Source organism: Magnolia sinica, chromosome 8, assembly GCF_029962835.1.
Source record: "Magnolia sinica isolate HGM2019 chromosome 8, MsV1, whole genome shotgun sequence".
Classification (NCBI taxonomy): domain Eukaryota; kingdom Viridiplantae; phylum Streptophyta; class Magnoliopsida; order Magnoliales; family Magnoliaceae; genus Magnolia; species Magnolia sinica.
This window is the reverse complement of record NC_080580.1, coordinates 44,324,914-44,344,385: the sequence shown is the minus strand read 5'-3', so window position 1 is coordinate 44,344,385 and position 19,472 is coordinate 44,324,914. Positions and strand designations below refer to the sequence as shown.

General features: G+C 40.7%; 1 non-coding gene across 1 annotated transcript; it reads right to left on the bottom strand.

The window, feature by feature from the left end:
• Positions 1–9,771: 9,771 nt before the first annotated feature.
• On the bottom strand, positions 9,772–9,878 carry LOC131254456 (small nucleolar RNA R71). Its single transcript, XR_009175569.1, has one exon. It is a non-coding gene; the product is annotated as a small nucleolar RNA R71 (small nucleolar RNA).
• Positions 9,879–19,472: the final 9,594 nt, after the last annotated feature.

Here is a 19,472-nt window from a genome sequence, read left to right as displayed (position 1 = left end):
TACCCTCCAAAGATCTGCCCCTGTCTAAAAATCTTCTCAAGGAGATGGCGACATTGAAAAAGGACTCTAATGGAGGTATGTGGTTTCTGAAACCAGAGTATCAACAATAGCCATCTCTTCAAGTCACAGATTTTGGGCTGATTATGATATAGTTTTCCAATCTTATCCTCCATCCTAGAAATTATCACACAGCTACGGTGTTTTACCTGGGCATTAAACTGGTTTGAAGATCTTGCAAACACCGAAAAGGCACATGACGGATGCACCTGGTAAGTTTGCAGTTGGTCTATCTCTGTGAACGAGGGAATGACCACACATATGCCAAAGTAGTACACATGCCAGACCTGTGCTGTTCATCAGGTAGGTCCTATAGAATATCAGCCCTCACAGGACAGGCTGTCCACTTGTTAGGTGAGCCAGATGTAGTACCAGAAAAATGTATTGTTGAAAACGGATAACCAACGGTTCACATCCAACATGCATGTAGGGCCCAACCTGATATCTGGACCTCAAGCAATCCAGCCTGATATTTGGGCCAGTGTGTATTCATCACAGATGAGGCTTGTGAACGGCCTGGATCTTGCGTAAGCCTGCCAATTTTGCGTAAGTGTAAAGCACTTGTGTTGTCACTTGCAGATTCGTGCACTTGTGTTTTAATTCCTGAGGTTCCCTATTCTTTAGCATTTTAGTGGGTGAAAATTTTTTATGTAAAAGGTGGGAAATATAATTCACGGGCAAGTTAAAAACCAACTAAAAATGATAAACTAAAATTATTATTATTTCTTTTACAAACTATGTACATAATAGCAACCTCTATTAAGGTTTAATTTGCATATTTTTATTAGCTTTTTAGGAAAAAGGTGCTGTATTTTTCTTTAATAGCAAATATTACATACTCTTATCTATGCTCAGCTTGTCTTCTCTATACCAGAATCAATCAATCTGCTTTTGGAAAAATTGGTTGCGACCCATGCCTGATTTTTGTTTTCTCTAGCAATTTGTTAGTTAAATGCATTTGTGTGCAACGTGTAACCTTTAGTCAAGGATTTGTGATTTTATCTTGTTTTGAAATTTTAAAATTGACCATTAATTGTTTTGTTGGTATTGTGCTGATTGTTTTGTCTTGATGGGGATTAAATGGGTGAAACATGCACATGTTTAATCATTGGTTGATTATGATATTACTAACTTCAGTTGATAGAAATCAAGGCTAAATTTAGTTTTGATTTGCATCAACTAAGGTGAAAAGTTAAATTTAACCTCGGTTGTTGAGAAATGAAGTTAAAAATTGAATTTAGCCTCAGTTGATGCCAAAAATTCATGTGGCTAAAAGCTTTAGCATTAGTTGTAAAAAAAATCGAGGTTTAAAATAGATTTAATTTTGTTTGCAGGCAATTGAGGCTAAAATTTGTATTTAAAGTTCTTTTAGCTACAGTTAAAAGAACCAAGGCTATAAAAGTTTTTTTTATTCTCGGTTGTTAAAACTGAGACTAAAGCATTTAGCTGGGATTATAGCTTTGGTTGGACAGAGTAGACATATTATACATATATTAAAGTGGACCCTACAGTCAGGGTCTCGCCCACATCGCAGGTTTTGGGATCGTATGTTGTGCTTAACATTGAAGAGCCCATATGATGGATGAAGTTGATGTACATGCACAACATGATGGGCCCTTGGAGCTCAGGTTTTTTACTAGCTGTGTAAAATAGGTGTTGTTGTAACACCCCGAACTTTTCAATACTGAATATTGAAGTGTTACCATAAGACTTAACCTAATACGTACATGTGTACGATACAAATCTAACTATCATAACCTTACATCTATTCTCTAATACAAATCTAACTATTGGAAATGATCCTCATTCATAGATCCAGCAATCTGACCGTTAATTTTGAGACAAAACCATCCATATGTGATTTAACATGTTTACCTTCCCTTAAATGAATTGGCGAATAACTCCTTATCCATAATGATTTAGATGTAAATTCTTTTGTAAGAATTGGTTAGAAAGGCGCATATAATCATGTAGAACTGTAGAAAATGCCACTAACCTAAACCCCCAAATTCTAGATCACATGGTTCTCAATATCCGTTGAATGTAAAATTTTATACCATGCCTATATATTATAAATTAACCATACACATCGAATTTCAGCCCTTATATCATTGTAAAAGTGACCTATTTGACAGATCAACCCATTAACCGTTGATTTTGGTATCCATCAAGTGAAGAAACCTCGTAGTTAGCCATAGATGGACATTTCCCTTCATATAAACGGAGCGGATCCCTCGCAAACATCATAAGTAGACCCCACCTGCAATGCGTGTGCACAACGCGCGCGCACTAGCTATGCACCAAGTGAGAAGTCGGGTCAAACTCTGTTTAACCCGACGTTATTCGAACGGAAGAGGAAAGAACCCTCCTGCCACATGCAAGGAATGGACAAGGTCTGCTAGATCGTGTTGGGCCCACCATCAGGGATTGGACGGCCAATCCAAACCGTTCATTAGGTAGCCCGGACGAAACCGTCTCACACACAAGTACATGGATATACAAGTGATCACTAGCAGAAAGAGGGCCTCTACACTGTAATATAAATGGACAGTGTCCGTCTGGAGTGATCATGACCCATCATCATGATCAATCTAAAAGATCTGAATCGACCATTGTGTACAGGGGACGATTCCAATCGAACCCCAACTCTAACTCGTTAAACCAGGGACACGGTCAAACAGTGTTTGATCCAAAAAACTCCACTTCTCACTGTACGATATCCAAACGGACAATGTTCCAATAGGATGAGTTGTGGGCCATTTTTATGATCGATCCGGACGATCAAAACCATTCATCTCATTCCTAGGTTAAATCCAACCAAACCCCTACCTTTCCATACGCAACCCAATTGTATTACCAAATGGAGGCTGTCCGCAAAAACCCCTCCACGAATGACACCAAGAATCCAAGACGATTATAACTCTTCGATATAGGAAACCCAAATACGGTTACCTGGCTTTGATCTGAGTTGTTCAAAACAAGGAGGATGGACCTTCGATCCTCTCCACGACGCTAAAAAAGAAAGAAGGAACCAAGAAGATCGGGTTTTGCTGATCTCACACATGGAAAAACCACACCGCAGCCCTGTTTTTCCGGTGGCGCAAGTCTGCTGCGTAAGGTTTATGCCCAAGCTTCGTGCTGAATAACTTCTTCTTACACAGAAGTATACCTAGGTTCAGACAAGCTATAAAAAGTCTGTCCGTCCTACAAGAAAGAAACAAGAATGGGAGAGAGAGAGAGAGAGAGAGCCAACTCTAGCCAAACGGCCGGCTCCTGATGGACGTACCAGCAAGAAAAGGAGAAGAAAAAAAAAGAGAGAGAAAGAAAGAGGAAAAGAAAAGAGAAAGAAAGAAAGAGGAAGAAAGGAAAAAAGAAAGAAAAGAAAGGAAAGAAAAAGAAGAAGAGTGCCGATTTGACTCGCCGATTGCTGGAACAAGTCAGGGCCAGGTTTGAGTCAGTTTGGGTCTTATAAGTGCTAAGAACCCTGGTGAGAAGTTGTAACATCCTGGATTTTTACTGTTTTGGATTTCCCAAAAATCCTTGAAATTTTTTTTCGTGTAATTAACTTATAATATCACTTAATGACCATTAGCACTCAATGTTAGTATATACAAGGGTGAAACTAATAAAGAACCACACAAGTTAAATTAATCAATTGTAGGAAGCCAACGAATCCGCCCGATCACTTGAACATCAGGTGTAGCCCCATGATTTACTCACATAGGACCCAAATCTAACCGACCCATCGCTAACTAATCAAGACAATCATGACTAAATTAAAAGATCTAACCAGAGCCGAATCAAATAAGGCCTGGATCTTGACTAATAGACCAAATCAACCCCCTTACTCTTTTAGCCTAAAACTGACAGTTTAGAGTAATCATGACTAAATCTCCACTTTCACTAGTTATAAATAGGCCACACTATGAACATAGTTAATCCAAACCCTAATCATCACCCACGAGAAATCTCAATACCTAATTCATTCCAGAAATGCCCCGATTTTTCGAATAAGCTCTGGACCGTTCGTTGGTGGGCCACTAGTTATAAAATTATAGAGTAATATTCGTCTTACTGGGATTGACGTCTATCGCCAGAGTCGGACCTAGGAATGGTCCAGAACCGCTCAACTTGAGCCAAAGGACGAGTGCATGAGAAGTGCAAATACCCTAAAAGAATAAGCTGAAACTTAAGTGAATTAGGTCGTCTACTCTTATGCAAAGTTGAGAGTTTTGGACCGTCAGTTTGCAACTAAACTTCACACGTGGAGTAAAGATATTTCCCTTCTCATATCCGTATAGCCGCGGCCCCGATTGACCATCGGTGACCGTTAAACAGACTTCCAATCATATTCATTGATTGGCACATCCAAATGGGGGGCCGAACGTATCCATACGTAGATCATCAATAGGGCTAACTATCTTACGATGTATATCGACTTGTATAAACCATAGTGGGACCTAAAGGCTAGAAAAACCCTCTCATAGGGCTAGTATAGTAAAAACCCAACACTTGGGGCCATTTGCACCAAATCTGACATTATAAAAGGAGCTTCTTTTAGGCACCCCTCTTCCCATACGATTTTGCCCTAGAAAAAAGGAAAGAGAGAAGAGATAAAAGGGAGAAAGAAGAAAGGAAGAAGAGAGGAAGGGGGGTGAAGAAGAAGGAAGGTAGGCTATAGATCCAATGGGGCCCAAAGGAGACCGATTCTTGTAACTCCTCACCTCTTCCTCAACAAATCCTTCACCCACAACCGGAAGAGCTTATCTCCACCGATTGAGTAAGTAAACCCTCATCTCTTAGAAATCCCTCATGTTGAGGGTGGATTCATATGAGATTCTAATATGCAAGTACGTTGTCTTAGGATTCCAGCCGATCGACACCGAGTTCGACGTTCGTAGGTTGTTTTCCTAGTCTTTAATGATCCATAGGTGTAGACTATTATCCTTAGGTGGCCTAGCACCAATTTTATTATGAATCTAATGATTTTGATTGCTTGGATGATGTATTTGGAGAATTTAGAGGAAACCTAGGAAAGACCTTACCCTTGATCCTCTCAATTTACATAGAATAGTTAGAGAGTGTTTACTGCCTCTCACATGAATTGGTATAAATGGATGATTGCATGTTCATAGCTTGTTTGGTTCCTATATAATGTTGCCTTATGGTATGTATGATTCATTAACTCTTGTGCAATTTGGTTCTATAAGATATATGAAATGCTTAGCTTCCTCACTAACCCACACACCACATATGCACATTTGTTTCATAATATTGTTAGCTTGCTTTGTAGGAAAAATCTGAATTGTGTGTTAAGAAATATGGATGCATGATATTGTTTATGTTAGTTGATGACCCTGACCGTTGGCATGTCGTGGATTACCATCAAACCCTTGGGTTGGTCAGGAACATGAGAAGAGTGTAGGTGGTCCCGTTAGTAGGACTATCCTGAGACTAAACCCATGGATTTAGGCGGGTGTATATGGGCGGCAATAGTTCGACTACATGAGTTGCTCGTACCCGATGTCGTCTGTCACGTACTCGCCTGAATTCATGCGGCCTAGTCTATTTACTGACCAACCTTGTTTGTTAACCCTGCTTGGTCACATATATATGGAACCTGGAATACCCTACAACTGTTATAGCCCATTGATAACCAATTGGAGCCGATCCACCGACTCGTGAACCAGACATGGTGGAATGGGACACTGTAGCCGAGCTATCGGCCTACATTGGGTTGATGAGCCTCCCCGTAGTGACCGTGAGTAATCCCTTTTCTTAGCACTCCCCATGTACTTGAAGTCAGGGATGGGGAACCCGACGGGATCAAGGATCGCGGAGCCCTGGCCTCACATGTTGAGGGGCTTAGGATTCGCAACTAGTTGAGGGCATTGATACGTGGGGTGTATTAGTTTTCCAGTCTGCTGGAAGAACGGAATTAACTAAATACCCGGTTAACATTATTCATGCATCGCATTAGTTAGGGTGACGTGTTGAGGGTCAAATATTGCATATCAGACCCCAATTATTACTCGAATTTACAAGTATGATACTGTTTAATAGCTCGTTTAATCGTATTTGTGATGCAGGTTGTATTTACGAGCTTGGATCGAAATAAGGTGCTAAAAGTATGGAGTTAACACTCAGAATTCACCAAGGCAAGGTACAGACTCCATGGGACCAAGATCAACGGATTTACACACCAGAGATCCAAGAAAATTGAGAAGTTGAAGCTCAAGTGACCTAGAAGTCAGCCAGAATGCAAGATCACAAGGTTTCACCATCCGTTTAGCTCAAAACTCCATATGTGGCCTGAGGATCATAAATGAACCATACAAGTAAAATTTGAACCATCGGATCCCTCTGGAAGTGTCCCAACGGACAGATCAGCCTATAAATCAGTGAATTAGGGCCCACCTGCTGTATGAATGCGCTTCATCTTCAGTCCCCACGGTTAAAATGAGATGAGTGAACGGATGGACGGATCAGATTTTACACATACATCACCTTGGAACCCAAACACGTGACGCGTGTATACGGGGTGGTATAGGGCTGGACGCGCGCCATAACTCAAGAAATCGGTCAGCGTGCGCTGACCGATATTTCTTTAAAGAAATCTCAAACTCCAGCGCCTTCACCGCCGATTACTGTTTTTAGCTTGTGGGACCCACCCATCATGAATTCTGATGATCAGAACCTTCCATTGTGTCCAAGGGGTACCTATAAGCCTCACTTAGGTGTCCTTTTGGACCCATGAACGTAATAACAGGAAGATTACCGTCCAAATAGAAGATGGACGACGGAGTAGAAGAACTTGTGGACCACATTGAAATCAGCTCGGTCTGGGTCTGTCTGCATGATTTTTCGTCCTAAATACAATGGACGGTATGAATTTTCCATGAAACATCTTCCTGGGGCCCGCCGATCATCACAGCGCTAAAACGCGCAGGCTCTGTTTCGCAACAGAGCCTGCGGGCGAATCTCGTGGGCCACCATCACTCTTCAAAGGACCAATCCGGACCGTCCATCAGGAGCCCACGGTCCCTATCATCTAAGCCTAGGTGGCAAAATATCAAGAAACAACGAAAGATCGGTTTTCAACCGTCTAAACGGAGGACGAATGGTGCAAAGAAAAGTTATGTGGGCCACACCGAAACCAATTGAAAACCGTCACTTCCTGAATGGTTTTGCGAGGTAAAACTACTGAACGGATTGGATCTTGCGAGAAACACCAGGATTAGGCCCCACCAGTGCAACAGCGAAAGGGATTCGCATCCCTGTTGCACATCCGGACGCCGCCGACTATTGCGGGCTGTGGTGTGGTCTCGGTGATGATCATACAGTTGATCTGATCCGTCCACCGTGTAGGCCACTCAAAAACGTCCCAAGAGACGTTGATCTTCTAGAGGAACTACCAGGAAAAGTGGAATTATGAGGCTAAGATTTTTACTGCGTAAGGGGCATATACGCACCGACTTTGCTGCGTAAAGACCTCTTCCGCAGCCTATTTCTTTTGGGACTCCACAGCAGCTCTAGGAGGAAGCCTTTCATCTTTAAAAAGGAGGAGACGAGAGGGAGAGGGGGGACGTGGCTGGACGTGAGGCTGGAGGAAGTGATATATGTTCTTTTCTTTCCTTCTTGTTCTTTTCTATTTCTTTTTGTTTATTTACTTTGTCTAAAGGGTCTAGCCCATTCATGTGTGGCTAAACCCCTTAGCTAGGGCTAAGGGGTGAAGCTTGTAGCATGATGGGAAGAATTTTATGCCTATAATTCTTGTTTAAACTGAATGGATTTGGTATTGGGTTGATTGGAATGGAATGTTTTCAGTTTTTAATGGTTTGTTGTGACTAAAATTACAACAGGTCTGCGATGGCTTTGAGCATGTTTCTTTAATTTTTTCATGTTTATGACGTCAGGAAACCCAGTTGTTCACCATAGTCTCATGGGCATGGTCGGATGACGGTACCCTTCCTAACCCTCATAACATGTTGATTGGTTGGTAATTAGTTTAATTCTGTTGGTTACTTTGTCTCATGGGCATGGTTTGGTGATGGAATCCATTCTAATTCATATACCTTTCATCTCTTGAAACTTATATCAGGTAAGTTCAGTTAAGTTCTATGATTCTTGAAGCAGGTGTAAAATCTCCCTGATTTCTACAAGTGGATCCTCGGAATCCCTAGTTTCCTGTCTCTGATTTCTCTTAAGTTTTAGATTAATCTCTCACCATTATTCATCACTTTATATTGAATTTAGATTTCATCTTAAGCTAGTTCTATTTCTACCTAGTTTCAGATAACGTACAAGTATCAGTCCCTTGGGATTCGACCTCGGTCTCACCGAGTTTATTACTACATCACAACCCTATACTTGGGGAGTGAACAAGTTTTTGGCGCCGTTGCCGGGGACTGACGGTTGCGATTTTCTGAAATTAATTAGGTTTAGAATTAGTTTAATATTAGAATTTGACTAACTTTAGTTTTAGGTTTTTAATTGATTTCTAGAACTAACTTGTTTCCATGTTTTGTAGGATCCTGACATAAGTTCCTAAATTGGTAATTCCTTCCTAATTTCTCTACTTTTTCTACTTTTAAAATTAGGGTTTAAATTTTAGAAATCTTCTAATTCTAGTATTTTCCTATTTGTAGGAAATAGTTTATTTTTAGAAATTTTCCTCTTTTGTTTTTAGAAACTAGGTTAGTTATTTCCATTTTTAGAAATTAACTTTCTATTTTTATTTTTAGTAACTTTCTAATTTTAACTCTTTTAGAATCTAACTTTGTTTTCTAATTTATTTTTAGAAATTTGCTACTTGTAGACTTTTTGTTTAGAAACTAACTTTCTTATTTTGTAGGCCTTTAAAATAGAAATTTCTAATTCGGTGAGTTCTTTCTCTACTTTCTATTTTTCAGTTCTCTTTTAGTAATTTACTTTCTAGTTAGACTTTTCTTCTTTTAGAAACTAATTTACCTCTATCTTTCTTTTTAAGGATTTTCATTCTAAACCTTCTCTTTCGAAACTGACTTGTTTGTTTTCTTTTGCAGGTCTTTAACTTAGGGCCTCCAATTTGGTAACTTCTTTCCAACCCTCTCTTTCTTTTTAGATTTTCTTTCTTAGGATTAGGTTTCAAATTTGATTGAGGGCTGCGAGTGTTTCATGCCCAAGTGGGCCCGTGACGACACTCGACGTCTCTTGACTGAAGGAGGATTGGTTGAGGGGTTGACTATCCATCGCAGGACTAGACACCGCTCGAAATCTCCTAAGTTAACTGAAGTTATAGCTGAAGACCAACCTCCTCTACTTCTACCCAGGGTGGAGGATACCCAAGATGAGAATGAGGTGCATCAGGTACCCTCGCCTCGTACTTTATGAGATTATCTACAACCGGCGGGAGTGAGTACGCCCTCATGCATGATTTTTCCTGAAAACACAGGACAAATGGACATCAAGCCAGGAGTTATCCAACTCCTTCCCAAATTCTATGGACTTGAACCAGAAAATCCATATTTACATTTGAAAGAGTTCGATGAGATTATAATTACATTATATTTTTCTAATGTGTCTAAGGATACAATCAGGCTGAAACTCTTTCCTTTTTCCTTAAAAGAGAAGGCTAAGACGTGGTTACATTCACTGCGTCCTAGATCCATTGGCACATGGAACGACATGCAGAGGAAATTCATAAAAAAATTCTTCCCACATCATAAAATGATTACCCTCAGAAAAGCAATCATGAACTTTGCCCAAAAGGAAGATGAACCATTCTTCCAATGTTGGGAAAGGTTCAAAGATTTGGTCAGTTCATGCCCACAACACGGATTTGAAACGTGGCGCATTACAAATTTCTTCTACGACGGACTGACATCTTCCATGCGCCAAATGGTTGAGACAATGTGTAATGGAGAGTTCATTAATAAAGAGGTTGACGAGGTATGGGACTACCTCGACAGTCTGGCTGAAAAAACACAATCTTGGGACTATTACTCAAAATCAAACACCACATCTAGGCCGACTCAATTAAAGGAGAAAAGTGGATTATATCTCTTGAAAGAAGAGGATGATCTCAAGTGTAAAGTGACTACGCTCAAAAGGAAAGTTGAGGCCATGGAAGGAAAGAAGGATAAGGTTAATGAAATTGTTTACGGCATCTGTGATTGCAACATTCATACAACTGAAAGTTGTCCTACAATACCCGCCTTTCGAGGAGTATTGAATGAACAAGCTAATGCCGTAAACAACTATCAAAGACCTTTTACTGGACCTAACTCCAATACGTACAATCCTGGTTGGAAAAATCATCCAAACTTTAGTTGGAGGAATGGACAAACGGCTACCCCTTAAGGTTTCTTCAATCAAAATCCAAATCAAGTGAAACCTCAAGAGGAACCGGTTCAAAATTCCATACAAGAGCTGACTCAGGTAATGCGGGGAATTAGAGATTTTATGCAAAAGATAGATTCTCGTATGACGGTTATAGAAAAGGGGATGCTTCCTGCACAACCTCTCCCCAATCCTAAACCGCAGTACGAGATTAATGATCCCAACTCTTCAAATCAGATGGGGCACGTTAAATCCATCACCACTCTTAGGAGTGGAAAGATCATTGATAAAACTCTTCCGGTTAGGGCCGAAAAGCCTCAAGAATCAGGAGAGGACAACAATGATGGATCTAGTGATGCCCCACAAAAATTAGAACCGGAACTTCTAGAGAAGCCAGTTGCTTCGTTCCCCTAACGGTTGGTTTCACCAAAACCTCTCTCTAACTCTCAGGATATCCTAGAGGTGTTGAAACAAGTGAAAGTCAACATTCCCCTACTTGATGTCGTGAAACAGATACCTTCATATGCCAAATTTCTGAAAGACTTATGTACGACCAAACGACGGCAAAGTATTCAAAAGAAAATCTTCTTGACTGAGAAAGTGAGTGCCATCCTGAAGCAAGACGTGCCGCAGAAATTCAAGGATCCCAGTAGCCCAACTATATCATATGTAATCGGGAACCATCGAATTGATCACGCACTTCTTGACTTAGGAGCGAGCGTAAATCTGATTCCCTACTCGGTATACAAACAGTTAGGTTTGGGTGAATTAAAACCCACCCTGACTACACTACAACTTGTTGATCACTCTGTTCGTGTACCAAGAGGGTTAATTGAGGATGTGTTAGTCCGGGTCGATAGATTTTACTACCCTGTAGATTTTATCATCCTGGACATTGAACCCATCAATAACATGAGCACTCAGATTTTCGTCATTCTTAGTCGCCCATTCCTTGCCACGTCAAATGCAATTATCAATTGCAGGAATGGTGTCATGACTATGTCTTTTGGAAATTTGACATTGGAGTCAAAAATCTTTTTCAATAACGGCAGCAACTCAGAGGATGATGACGATTTCCATGACATTAACATGATTGACTCTTTCGTGGAAGATACGACACCTCTAATCTTATCCTTCAACCATCTAGAGACGTGCCTGGCCCACTCCCATGATTTTGATGATGACATGATTAGGGAGACGTGCGCCTTGCTTGATACTGCACCGGTACTTGAAGTTAACCGGTGGAGGCCACAATTTGAAGAATTGCCACAAACCGATGTAGTGCCTCTACCGTCTAACCTCAAGCCGCCGAAGCTTGATCTAAAACCTTTGCCCTCTGATTTGAAATATGCCTATTTAGGTCAAGATGAGACATACCCGGTGGTGATCTCTGCCCACCTGGAGAAAGAACAGGAGAGTATGCTCATATCTACTCTCATTGAGCAAAAGGAGCCTTGGGATAGACGATAGTGGACCTCAAGGGAATCGATCCCTCGATTTGTACTCACCGCATATATCTTGAGGATAATGTAAAAACCGCTCGGCAACCATAATGTAGATTAAATCCAAACATGAAGGAAGTGGTTAAGGCCGAAGTTCTTAAACTATTGGACGTGGGTATCATATACCCTATATCTGATAATCAATGGGTGAGTCCAACTCAAGTGGTCCCTAAGAAGTCCGGAATCACCATCGTAGCCAATGCTAATAATGAACTCGTGCCAACTAGAGTCACTACTGGTTGGAGAATGTGCATTGACTACAGGAAGTTGAATACCGTCATGAGGAAAGACCACTTTCATTTACCATTCATTGATCAGATCCTGGAAAGGTTAACTGGTCATTCCTATTACAATTTCCTTGACGGGTATTCGGGCTACAACCAGATAGAGATAGCCCCTGAAGACCAGAAAAAGATCACATTTACATGTCCCTACGGCACCTTTGCCTATCGAAAGATGCCATTCGGACTATGTAATGCCCCTGCCACCTTTCAGCGATGTATGCTTAGTATCTTTTCTGATATGGTGGGGCAATATCTAGAGGTCTTCATGGACGATTTCTCTGTTTACGGTCCATCTTTCAGCAAGTGCTTGGAAAATCTTAAATGTGTGCTGAAAAGATGTGAAGAAAAGAACTTGGTATTTAATTGGGAGAAGTGTCATTTCATGGTTCAGAAGGAAATTGTCCTTGGACATATTATCTCGTCCAAAGGAATCGAGGTGGATAAGGCAAAAATCGATCTTATCTCTAACCTACCTCCGCCTAAGAACATCAGAGATGTGCGATCCTTCTTAGGACACGCAGGATTTTATAGACGATTCATAAAGGACTTTAGTCTCCTCTCTCGTCCCTTATGTAATCTTTTGTAAAAGGATGCACCATACGAGTGGACTGAGCAATGCCAGGAAGCTTTCACCAAGCTTAAGGGCATGTTAACCACTGCACCCATCATGCAGCCACCCGATTGGAGCCTTCCTTTTGAGCTTATGTGCGACGTTTCTGATTATGCTCTTGAGGCGGTTCTAGGCCAGAGAAAATATAAGAGGCCCTACGTCATTTATTACGCAAGTAGAACTTTAAATTCTGCCCAAGTGAACTATTCGACTATGGAAAGGGAACTCCTAGCCGTAATGTTCGCTTTGGATAAATTTAGGTCCTACTTGATCGGATCCAAGATCATTATCTACACAGATCATGCGGCACTTAAGTATCTTCTTTCTAAGAATGATTCTAAGCCCCTCCTGATACGATGGATCCTTCTACTCCAAGAATTTGATTTGAAAATTAAAGATAAAAAGGAAGTAGAGAACGTAGTGGCCGATCATCTGTCTCGCCTTAATACCTCTGATTCCCTTGAGATGACCCATATCAACGACGTGTTCCCTGATGAACAACTGTTCAGAGTCTCCCATTTACCTTGGTTCGCTGATATTGCTAATTATCTTGCTACAGGTGCCATACCGACACAGTGGACTGTGCAAGATAAGAAGAAATTCTTCACCGAGGTGCGCAACTTTTTCTAGGATGATCCTTATTTATTTAAATATTGCCCAGACCAAATCCTAAGGAGATGTGTACCAGATGATGAGCATCAGAGCGTCATCTCCTTCTGTCACTCACAGGCCTGTGGTGATCACTTTTCTGCTAAAAAGACCACGGCCAAGATTCTGCAGTGTGGCTTTTATTGGCCCACTATTTTTAGGGACACTCATGAGTTTTGCAAAGCTTGTGAGCGTTGTCAGAAATTGGGAGCATTGTCCCGTCGAAATACGATGCCTTTGAATCCCATCCTTATTATTGAAGCATTTGATTGCTGGGGCATAGATTTCATGGGACCATTCCCCCAATCATTTGAAAATCTATATATTTTGCTCGCTGTGGATTATGTCACTAAATGGGTCGAAGCAATTCCGTGTCAAACTAATGACCATCGTACGGTCATTAAATTCCTAAAAGAAAACATCCTTTCTCGATTCGGAACGCCTCGAGCTATCATTAGTGATGGGGGCTCATACTTTTGCAATAAACCATTTGAGAGCTTAATGAAGAAATACGGTATCTCTCATAAGGTGATCACCCCGTACCACCCACAGACAAGTGGGCAAGCCGAGATTTCTAATAGGAAAATTAAACACATCTTGGAGAAAACGGTTAACCCTGATGTAAGGATTAGTCAATCCGATTGACCGATGCCTTATGGGCATACCGTACTGCCTTTAAAACCCCTATTGGAATGTCTCCCTTCAGACTTGTCTATGGGAAAGCTTGTCACTTGCCTGTGGAATTGGAACATAAAGCGTACTGGGCAATCAAAAATCTTAATTTCAACTTGTACAACGCTGGCTCGCCACGCAAACTTCAATTAAATGAACTTGAGGAAATCCGGAATGATGCGTACGATAATTCGAGAATTTACAAGGACAAGATGAAAGAATTTCATGACCAACACATTTTGCGAAAATCATTCACACCTGGTCAGAAGGTCCTTTTGTACAATTCTCGATTACATCTCTTTCCGGGTAAGCTTCGATCTCGTTGGACCGGCCCTTACATTGTTGTTACTGTTTTTCCTCATGGGGCCGTTGAGATAAGAGATCCCGACAATGGCAAGGAGTTTAAAGTCAATGGACATTGATTGAAACCATTTGTCGAGAAATTTGATTCAGAGGACATGTCCATGCCCCTGACTGCTCCTGTTTACCAGGATTGATCTCCTAGTCTGATAGAGGTATATGTAGGTTTATCGCTTTCATAGGACTAGGGTAGTTGCTTTATTTGTCTGGCTGAAGACGGTAAACTTAGCGCTCCTGGGAGGCAACCCAGCTCTTCATTTCAGTTCGTTTTTATCATTAGTTAGTTCAATGTTTGTGGGTAACATTACTGCAAACCCTCACGAGACTACAACTCATCCACTAGGGGCAACCTAGGGGTTTAAAGGCTTGTTGCATACGCTAAATGCAATCGAGAGCACCTACGAAAGTGGTATAGGTAGGATTTTATTTTTGTTATTTTTGTGTTGCCTTCTCTCTCGTGCTGACCGATGCCCATGCTGCGATCTCTTGGAAAGTGTCTCTCGACTCATCATCCAGGTATTATCTTCCCATCACTTCATATTTACTTTTCGTTGTCCCAAGTGCATTGCAAGCTCATATCTTTTACATTGAGGACAATGTAAATTTTAGGTTGAGGGTGGGAGATTAGGTGACCTACTCAGCATTTTCTTGGTCTTGAACAAAAATTGTGAAAATTTTAAAATTTTTCTGGAACTTCTTGTGAATGCGAAGTGATTTTGATGGCCGTCTTGAATTTAGACTTACAAGATACATGATGTTGGTAATTTATGTCTCTTGGATTTAGTTGTCTAATAAATTTCACGGTTGAGAGTGACTTATCAATCCATGATTAGAAGTTTTAAACATTGACTGAATCATAATTTTACATGTCACATCTCGCTTAGACATTGAGGTTTCAGTTCAATATTGAAGGACTAACTTGGTAATCCCTAAACATGAAAGGAACGAACTTGGAAAATTGAATGGATTGGGCGAACAGTCTTTACTATAGGTTTGCTCCCTATAAGTGAGGATTTGATTCCCCTTCTTGGTATTACTTAGAAAAAAAAATAAAAAATTAAAAGAATGAAAAGATGATGTGAGAGGCAAGTTTTGGTTATCATGAATTCTCTTATTGGTTACCAATGATATCCTTAAATAGAGAAGTGAATTTTAATGTTGATAAGTCGAGATTAGACTATGCATCCATGGAATTCAATGTTTAGAATTGTTCTAATTGATGAACTAATACTTTGAACTTAATTATGAAGTTTACCATGTGCTTGAGTCTAAGAGAGAATTATACCTAACAATTCATGGATCTTAGATTTGTCGTATCTGACTCGTTTCTCAAAATATCACTCGGTTTCACAAGAATTGTCTCGTAATTGTCAACTTATTTTTTTTCGCATACTTTGCTTGGGACTAGCAAAATGCTGGTTGGGGGTTGTGTTGAGGGTCAAATATTGCATATCAGACCCCAATTATTACTTGAATTTACAAGTATGATACTGTTTAATGGCTCGTTTAATCGTATTTGTGATGCAGGTTATATTTACGAGCTTGGATCGAAATAAGGTACTAAAAGTATGGAGTTAACACTCAGAATTCACCAAGGCAAGGTACGGACTCCATGGGACCAAGATCGACGGATTTACACACCAGAGATCCAAGGAAATTGAGAAGCTGAAGCTCAAGTGGCCTAGAAGTCAGCCAGAATGTAAGATCACAAGGTTTTTACCACCTATTTAGCTCGAAACTCCATATGTGGCCTGAGGATCATAAATGAACCATACAAGTAAAATTTGAACTATCGGATCTCTCTGGAAGTGTCCCAACGGACAGATCAGCCTATAAATCAGTGAATTAGGGCCCACCTGCTGTATGAATGCGCTTCATCTTCAGTCCCCCACGGTTAAAATGAGATGAGTGAACGGATGGACGGATCAGATTTTACACATACATCACCTTGGAACCCAAACACGTGACGCGTGTATACGGGGTGGTATAGGGTTGGACGCGCGCCATAACTCAAGAAATCGGTCAGCGTGCGCTGACCGATATTTCTTTAAAGAAATCTCAAACTCCAGCGCCTTCACCGCCGATTACTGTTTTTAGCTTGTGGGACCCACCCATCATGAATTCTGATGATCAGAACCTTCCATTGTGTCCAAGGGGTACCTATAAGCCTCACTTAGGTGTCCTTTTGGACCCATGAACGTAATAACAGGAAGATTACCGTCCAAATAGAAGATGGACGACGGAGTAGAAGAACTTGTGGACCATATTGAAATCAGCTCGGTCTGGGTCTGTCTGCATGATTTTTCGTCCTAAATACAATGGACGGTATGAATTTTCCATGAAACATCTTCCTGGGGCCCGCCGATCATCACAGCGCTAAAACGCGCAGGCTCAGTTTCGCAACAGAGCCTGCGGGTGAATCTCGTGGGCCACCATCACTCTTCAAAGGACCAATCCGGACCGTCCATCAGGAGCCCACGGTCCCTATTATTTAAGCCTAGGTGGCAAAATATCAAGAAACAACGAAAGATCGGTTTTCAACCGTCTAAACGGAGGACGAATGGTGCAAAGAAAAGTTATGTGGGCCACACCGAAACCAATTGAAAACTGTCACTTCCTGAATGGTTTTGCGAGGTAAAACTACTGAACGGATTGGATCTTGCGAGAAACACCAGGATTGGGCCCCACCAGCGCAACAGCGAAAGGGATTCGCATCCTTGTTGCACATCCGGACGCCGCCGACTATTGCGGGCTGTGGTGTGGTCTCAATGATGATCAGACAGTTGATCTGATCCATCCACCGTGTAGGCCACTCAAAAACGTCCCAAGAGACGTTGATCTTCTAGAGGAACTACCAGGAAAAGTGGAATTATGAGGCTAAAATTTTTACTGCGTAAGGGGTATATACACACCGACTTTGTTGCGTAAAGACCTCTTCCGCAGCCTATTTCTTTTGGGACTCCACAGCAGCTCTAGGAGGAAGCCTTTCATCTTTAAAAAGGCGGAGACGAGAGGGAGAGGGGGGACGTGGGTGGACGTGAGGCTGGAGGAAGTGATATCTGTTCTTTTCTTTCCTTCTTGTTCTTTTCTATTTCTTTTTCTGTTTATTTACTTTGTCTAAAGGGTCCAGCTCATTTATGTGTGGCTAAACCCCTTAGCTAGGGCTAAGGGGTGAAGCTTGTAGCGTGATGGGAAGAATTTTATGCCTATAATTCTTGTTTAAACTGAATGGATTTGGTATTGGGTTGATTGGAAGGGAATGTTTTCAGTTTTTAATGGTTTGTTGTGACTAAAATTACAACAGGTCTGCGAAGGCTTTGAGCATGTTTCTTTAATTTTTTTATGTTTATGACATCAGGAAACCCAGTTGTTCACCATAGTCTCATGGGCATGGTCGGATGATGGTACCCTTCCTAACCCTCATAACATATTGATTGGTTGGTAATTAGTTTAATTCTGTTGGTTACTTTGTCTCATGCGCATGGTTTAGTGATGGAATCCATTCTAATTCCTATACCTTTCATCTCTTGAAACTTATATCAGGTAAGTTCAGTTAAGTTCCATGATTATTAAAACATGTGTAAAATCTCTCTGATGTCTACAAGTGGATCCTCGGAATCCCTAGTTTCCTGTCTCTGATTTCTCTTAAGTTTTAGATTAATTTCTCACCATTATTCATCACTTTATATTGAATTTAGATTTCATCTTAAGCTAGTTCTATTTCTACCTAGTTTAAGATAACGTACAAGTATCAGTCCCTTGGGATTCGACCTCGGTCTCACCGAGTTTATTACTACATCACAACCCTATACTTGGGGAGTGAACATGACGACTCGGCAGTCGAGGTCGCAATGAGAGTGTTGGTTATACGCGATCGTTAGACGGAGTCACTCGAGGGAGTGTTGTTATGAGGGCATGCATCATATCATTATACATGCACATGCATTAATAAGATTAGTAATTTTTATGAACGTATTGTCTTTCATTAAATTCATAATTTAATTGATGCCTATTGTAACTTAAGACTAATAGCACTTATTGAGTTGATCGCTCACTCCCACTCTGGGATGGTGTTTTAAAACACCAACCAGACTCTTCAGTAGCTGTAGGTGACGATGAGTTCGAGGAGCCGAGCGGCACTGGCATTGACGAGGAGAATGAGCTGTCCTACTTCCAAATGATAGGCGGCTCATCATAGACTTTTGCTGTTTATTTTGGATTGTTGAGTGGTGGACTTACCGCACTATTCTTTTGGACTTGTTATTCTTTTGTGATTTTGTTCGGCGACGCCTTGAGCGACTCATTTACATTCTTTGGACTTGTATATATTTGACCTCTTTCATTTCAGTAGACTAGTTGTGATTGTGTTTCATGTTCCAAGAAATTCCATTCTGCGTATTTAAACCTAATTAAAGGGAAATTAGTAAAAAAAAAAAATCAAAATAAGTGATACCCGAGAACTTGGGAGTCGAGTGTATGCACGACCCCTAATTTCCAGGGTGTTACAGAAGTATTCACCAGGCGGAGTTATAAGATTGACTAGATACATTGAATAAGGCAAATTATGTATTTACCTAACATCTTGATTCAAGTTCTGCTTAAATAGTTAATTAGTTAAACCCTAATATTAGATTTAATCCTAACCTTGTAAATCTTGTGATATAGGATAAAATTGAATTTGAAGGACTGTAAATGAACATCTAGCATCGAATGAGGATAATGCTACTTTAGATGTGAGGGTTTTATCTTTTAAGCTTACATTAATTTAAGTTGTTATATTTATCTTGCCTTTTTACATGCCTTCATGCTACTGTGAATTCTCACTATAATTATATGGTTTATCAACACTTATTTACCCTTTTGGAAATCATAATTCAGTTTACATTCCCTATCATTGCAAGTGATGTGTTAAAGGTATCACAACTAGTGAATCAAATATTTATTGTGGACGTAATACGTTACGGGTAGAGATTCTTTTGGTTGGCACGTAATTCCGTGGGTTGGTTGACGTGGTACACA